This window comes from Giraffa tippelskirchi, chromosome 8 (assembly GCF_054371585.1).
Source record: "Giraffa tippelskirchi isolate mGirTip1 chromosome 8, T2T-mGirTip1v1.2.pri, whole genome shotgun sequence".
Classification (NCBI taxonomy): domain Eukaryota; kingdom Metazoa; phylum Chordata; class Mammalia; order Artiodactyla; family Giraffidae; genus Giraffa; species Giraffa tippelskirchi.
In genome coordinates, this window is record NC_137282.1 from 160,877,617 (window position 1) to 160,883,947 (window position 6,331).

General features: G+C 54.4%; 1 long non-coding RNA gene across 1 annotated transcript; it reads left to right on the forward strand.

The window, feature by feature from the left end:
* The first annotated feature begins 726 nt into the window (after positions 1 to 726).
* On the forward strand, positions 727 to 2,040 carry LOC145517611 (uncharacterized). Its single transcript, XR_014062192.1, has 3 exons — positions 727 to 891; positions 1,254 to 1,549; positions 1,798 to 2,040. It is a non-coding gene; the product is annotated as an uncharacterized LOC145517611 (long non-coding RNA).
* The last annotated feature ends 4,291 nt before the right edge of the window (positions 2,041 to 6,331 follow it).

Below are 6,331 nucleotides of genomic sequence, written 5' to 3' on the forward strand. Positions count from 1 at the left end.
GCAGGAAGCGCAGGGGCCGCCCGCTCCCCACGCCGTGTGTTTCCCTTGCACCCGGGGTCGGGGGGTGAATGCACTCGGGGAGCTGGAAGATTGAAGGCAGCAGACACCACGGACTTCATCCTTGGAGTCTGGTCCCTGCACCCTATCTCTGCTACTGGCCCCTCCTCCTGCACCCCGGGAGCCCTTCCAAAAGCGATGGCTTTTCCTTGTGCCTCAAAGTAAATCCTCCACCGCAGTCGCCTGGGGGAGGGACAGGTGAAGTGCCAGGTTGGGGTGCCTGGGCAGAACACCCAGAGCCGATCCCTGCCTCCAGCTGTTCTTTTATTGTCGCGCAGGCAGTGAAGGGAGCCAAGGAAGGAGGGCCGCCCAGCACGTCCCCTGGGGGAGTGCCCGCAGCAGCGGAGGCCGCCGGGGCACCCTCAGCTCTGCTGATCCTGTTGCTCACGCCGGGGTGGGCATCTCTGAGAACGCCCCTGAAGGCGACAATGTGGACAAGGCCGCTCCAAGCCGGGGAGGGGGGCTTGGAGGGGCGCCTGCCCTCAGGGCTCTGGAATGCCACGCATGTGTTTATCTGCTGAGCCGGGCCCGCCCGCTTGGTCCACCTCGGCGTTCTCCATGGGCTCACATGCCATCGGTCTCTGATAAACGTGAAAAAATAGCAACATCTGAGCCACCGACCTTCACATAGAGGCCTTGGAGACCACAGCCAGGGCGGTTGCTCCTTCGTGGGGTCAGACAGCCAAGGCCTGGAGAGGGGGAGACAGAAGCACACCTTCGGCTCAGGGGCAGGGACGCCGGGGTCCAGGGCACCACGGAGTCTGCACCTGGACACAGCTGGGCTCGGAGGTCACGGCCGCGGGATGGGGCCGGATGCTGTCCTGGAGATGCCAGGTGGTGTGCCCTTTGCACGCTTAGAGCGGGGCCTGGCCCACAGGCCCCAGCCCCGCAGACATCGCTGGGCACCTCGTGTGTCAGACGCCACACTGAGGCCAGGCCCCCGCTGGCACCCCTCTCCTTTGCCTGCCCCTCCCTCACAAAGTCCCTGCCCCACTGTTCAGCCGAGACTTCCTGGTCTGCGGTGAAGGATGGGAGCGCCTGGGGTTTTCCAGACAGTCTGAGTTGTGGGTTCCGATCTCTTCCTTAAAAGAAAAAAAAAAGCCAACATTGCAGCCTTGCCTGCAAGGTCCAGTCGGTGGAGTGCAAGCAAAGTCTTCTTTTGGAGCCAACTCTCTTTTTCTTTCCTTTCCCCTAAGACTTCTCAGGTGGCGCTAGTGGAAAAGAACCCACTTGCCAAATGCAGGAGATGTAAGAGACGCGGGTTCGATCCTTGGGTCGGGAAGATTCCCCTGGAGGAGGGCATGGTAACCCATTCCAGTATTCCTGCCTGGAGAATCCCTTGGACAGAGGAGCCTCTGGGGCTACAGTCCATGGGGTTGCAAAGAGTCCGACATGGCTGAAGTGACTCAGCACGCAACACATGCAAGACGGGGGCAGGTGAAAGTGGCAGAGGGGAGGCAACCTGTGTCTCCTGAGGACTTGGTCTTCAAAGGCAAGGATAGGTCACTTTTTTATCTCCCCATGCATCTGACTTGATGGGTGAGGCAGCTGGGGTTGGGGGGGTCGGAGTGGCAGGATGAGCCCCCGGCGGGGGATGGGGCCACATCCCCGGCGGCGAGCGGGGCCTGGAGCCTCTCCGGGGCTTGCTGTTGACACCCGTGACACCGTGCCTGGGGCTTGATGCGTCTGATCGCTTTTCTTCTCAATGACGGTCTTGTGAGGTCTTTCCCCATTTTACAGATGAGAAGACCGAGGCTCAGAAGAGTTAAGTTCCTTCCCAAAATGGTGATTTCAAAGCTGTGGAGCCACTGTTACAGCAGCATCAGTGGTCTTCTGGATCACTGGACCGTTGGAGTGACCAGCCGGCCCCGTTTGCCAGGGACTCTCCCAGGCTTAGCCATGCAAGTGTCCTGGGAAAGCCCTTAATCCTGGGCAAATCCAGGGATGTTGGTGACCCCATTAAATGCTCATCTGTCTCTCCTTTTCTTATTGCTTTTGATTTTCACAGCAACACACTATAAACTTTAGCTGTTTTTTGGGGGCAAAGACAGAGAACAGCCCTGGGAATGGAGAGCAGGTCCCAGTTCTGGGGGCTATTTGAGGATGATGGGGAGGAGCGTGCTTGGCACAGATCTGGGAAGGCAACGAGTGCCCATTCAATGCCCACTCAGCAGTGCTTGTTGTCCCCCTAACCCTATGTAGGTGGCAGGAGAAGGGGAGGGGACACGGGAGTGAGAGCAAAACGGGGGACCCTGGTGGAGGGGAGGGACCACCCATGTGCTGAGTTCCTACCAGGCGGCCTGGCCACCCCCCCCACACACATCCTGGAGGCTGGACGGCTCTGTGGGGCACGCCTGGGGCACAGGACAGGAAGTCAGGTGAGGAAGCTCTGGCCAAGCAAGGATGTGTGGCAGGGGGGTTGAGCCCAGCCCCATCGCGAGGCAGGGTCCCCTTAGGGGATGGCTGTCCCAGTGCGGGGGGTAGGCAGGGAGAAGCGGAGGGTCTCTGGGGGCAGGGGGAGTGGTGGGAGAGGTTTCTGGCCAGTCTGTAAGCTGTAAACTGAGGACCGAGGACTGGGTCTTCCCCGTGCCGGGCGTCTCTCTGTGCTTCCCCACATTCAGCCCCTTCAAGCCTCTGAATCCCAGGAGGCTGGTACCCTCAGGATCGCCATCTTACAAAAGAGAGTAAAGGCGCAGAGGAGTAAAGCAGCCTGTCTAAGGTCACACGGGGAGAAGCGATGGAGCTGGGGATCAAACGTGTCTGGCGGTTGAGGAGGAGACGCGGTTTCTCTCCTTCCCCTCCTCCTGCCCTCCTTTCTCTCCCTCCCCTCCCCCTCCCCTTCCTCCTCCTCCTTTCAAAACGATGCAGCCTTTTCTTGACCCACCAGGCCAGGTGGGTCGAGTCTAGGCAAAGCCTTCTTTTCCAGCCAGCCCCTCCCCGCTTCCTTTTTCATTTTCTTCCCTAAAGTCTGGGAAAGGGGACCATCTCAGCGCCCCAACCCTTTCCTGACTCAGGCCCCTTCAGGCAGTCAGGCTGAGAGGGCGGAGAGAGAGACGTGGTGAGTGGTGACTGGTGTTCCGGGCGAGTGTGAGTGTGAGATGGGTGAGCACGGATGAAAGTCGCTTAGGAGAACATCTGGATCCTGGAGCCTGCCGACTGCCCGCCCCGCGAGTTCACGTCTAAAGCCCGGATCCCGTCTCCACGGCTGGTCTCCATCAGGAGCCCGGGGAGGGCACAAACCCTGAGGTCAACTGCTGGCTCTGTCCCCACCCACTGCCCGGGAGGCAGCCTCCAGGCATCCTCTGCACCTGCGTCTGGTGGGAAATCTGGGGTGGCAGGTCAGGAGGGAACCTGGGCTGGGCGTGGGTTCCCTGCCCTGGGCAAGCTCCGCCTCCGCCCTGGCCCTCTTGACAAAGAGGGGCCCGTGAGTCAGCGCTCAGGCAACACCCCACCCGCTGGGCGCTCTGCCCAGCGCCACCCCGGCCGCCACCTCCTCACCCTCATCCATGACTCACCTGTCTCCCGCTGGTCCCCATCACCTGGTCTGCACGGGGCTCCTCCGGGGACCGGCCCTGCTGGGAACCGCACGACCACACCACGTGGTTGACCGGCCTGCACATCAGTGCACTGAAATGAGTGAACAAGACAAGCCCAGGACTAGCCATGGCAGAGAGCCTGGCTTGTAAAGAAATACAGCATCCGCTTCTGAGCAGTGAGGACTCTTGGTTCACGTGGCTTTCACACTGGAAGTTCTCTTTTAGCCAACACGTTAGGGAATAAGGCATAATAGCTATAGAAAAGCCGTTTCTAGGTAGAAAGCACTTTGCCGAGCAACCAGAAGAGAAGCAGGGAGTGCCTGAAACTGCAGCGCTGTGGCAGGTATCTGTGTGAGTTGCAGCCCAGCACAGCGCAAGTAACTGAGGCTGAAATCAGTCTTTCTGAGTGAGTGAAAGTCGCTCAGTCGTGTCCAAGTCTTTGTGACTGCATGGATTATACAGTCCATGGAATTCTCCAGGCCAGAATACTGGAGTGGGTAGCCTTTCCCTTCTCCAAGGGATCTTCCCAACCCAGGGATCGAACCCAGGTCTCCCGCACTGCAGGTGGGTTCTTTACCAGCTGAGCCACCAGGGAAGCCCAGTCTTTCTAGCTCAGTAGAAAATTTATCGAATAAATGAATACAAATCCTATTTTTAAGTGTGATATTTGAGCAAGCGTAGACTGAGAATTCTCTGTAATCTGAACATCACTACTGATGCAAAAATGTGATTATTCCAATCTAATCTGGCTTGAACGGTGGAGCAGTTTGAGATCAGGAATAAATCATGAGACCAAGATGAAAGAAAAGAATCAGTGACTACAGCACAACTCTTTGCAATACTTGGCTACAGGCAGGTTGCACAGGTTACATACTGTGCAGCTTCCAGAAGGCACTCTTCCTAGCAACCACAGTATGCAGAGTGTTTTGCAAAGCAATGGCCCTGGGTAACATTTTCCCAATCCTTCAGTGAGGAGTATACGGGGAATTCCCTGGTGGCCCAGTGGTTAAGACTCACTGCTTCCAATGCAAGGGATACAGACTCGATCCCTGGGTGGGGAACAAAGATCCCACAGGCAGTGCCATGTAGCCAAGAAATACAGAAAAAAAAAAAAGCTACTACCAGAACAAAACAATGCATATTATTTGGAGTTCATCTTTGGGTCTATTTAGGCTTTCCTTAAGTGTTTAGCAAATTCCATATATAATTCATTCATATGGATTCAGTCAGTTGAGAAATTTTTGTTATGAAATAATTACAGATTTATAGGAAGTTGAAAAGAAGTATACAAGAAGGTCCCAGTGTACACTTTATACACTTTATCGAGTTTCGTTCAATGATAAAACTAGACATAATATCTAACATGAAAACCAGGAAATTGCCATTATTACAATCCACTGAGTTTATTTAAATTTCAACAGCTTTACATGTAGTTGTGTGTGTGTATGTGTGCACTTCAATACAGTTTCATCATAATAAGCTGGTGGTACATTCTGGTAAATACCTCCACAATGAACATACAGAAAACTATTCCACATCCAAGGACACCTTCCACCTATTACACCCTCCTCCATCCCTAACCTCTAGTGATCACCAAGGGGTCCTCTGGCTCTATCATTTCATTTCAAGATTGTGATATAAATGGGGATTTAATCTTTTAAAAAATTGCCGATCTCTTTTTTTTTTGCCAATCATTTTTTAACTAATTCTTTTGCTACAAAGTTCTGACTTAAAGATTTCTATGTAAGTATTCCTCGGGAGACGTGCTTGAACTAGGGAGACCCAGCTATTAGGGATCAAGAATATAGTGCCTGGAGGGACAGGAGAAACCAGGAGAGCACTTATTAAGCACCTGCTGTGTGCCAGGCCCTGTGCTCAGGCTTCATGTGGGCTGCTGATAGAATGGGGCCTCGAGAGGCAGGCTCCTCCTTGGGGGTCGTCCCTAGTCTCAACCAACACACACTTTTTACAGCTTCTGCACACGCGCTTCGTCCCTCCAGCAGCAGGGGCATCTCCCGCTGCTCAGGGAGCAGGTGTTCGGGCCTGCTTGTGGCTCTTGCATCGCTCTTGCTGGTGAGACTGAACGCCACCTGGGAGCTGGACACAGGTGGCCTTCATCACGGGCATCGCTTCCTGGAGCCATTTGGCTGCATCAGGTTCTCACCTCTGAAGATCTGGAGAGAAACCCTCGCAGCCGCTGTTGGCACTGTTGGCACTTCCAGGAATTAAAGGTTAATGGAGAGGAACTCATTTTCCTAAACCCCCAGCTGTGTATGAGTTTAGGAAATTCCCTTCTTATGGTCATTAAGGCTCAGTGGCCGGGTGAGCCCAGGTCTCCAGGGACATAATGTAATTATCCCAGTATCTGGGAGCTTTGGGCTGAATTGGCACCAACTGGTGAACAGGGACATTAAACCAGGGATGAATTACAGGCACCTCCAGGTCCTCAGGTCTAGAGGGCTCTGAAAACAGGAGTGAACATGATGTGTCTGACCAATTAGGCGCCATGTTACCTGAAGTAAAGGCATCTGCTGAATATCGCTTTGGAGCCCGTGTCGCACTTTGGTTTGTGAAATCTACACCTCTTTGTCAGTGGAGCTATGCCTGATGGGGAGCAGATGCAATCTCGGTATGCCAACTTTGAACACCAGCGCATATACTCCAGCCAGTCTATAGGCAGAGTCTTCTGGTATGATATTCCCATGGGATAGAGATTGAATATTTACAACCATTTTGAA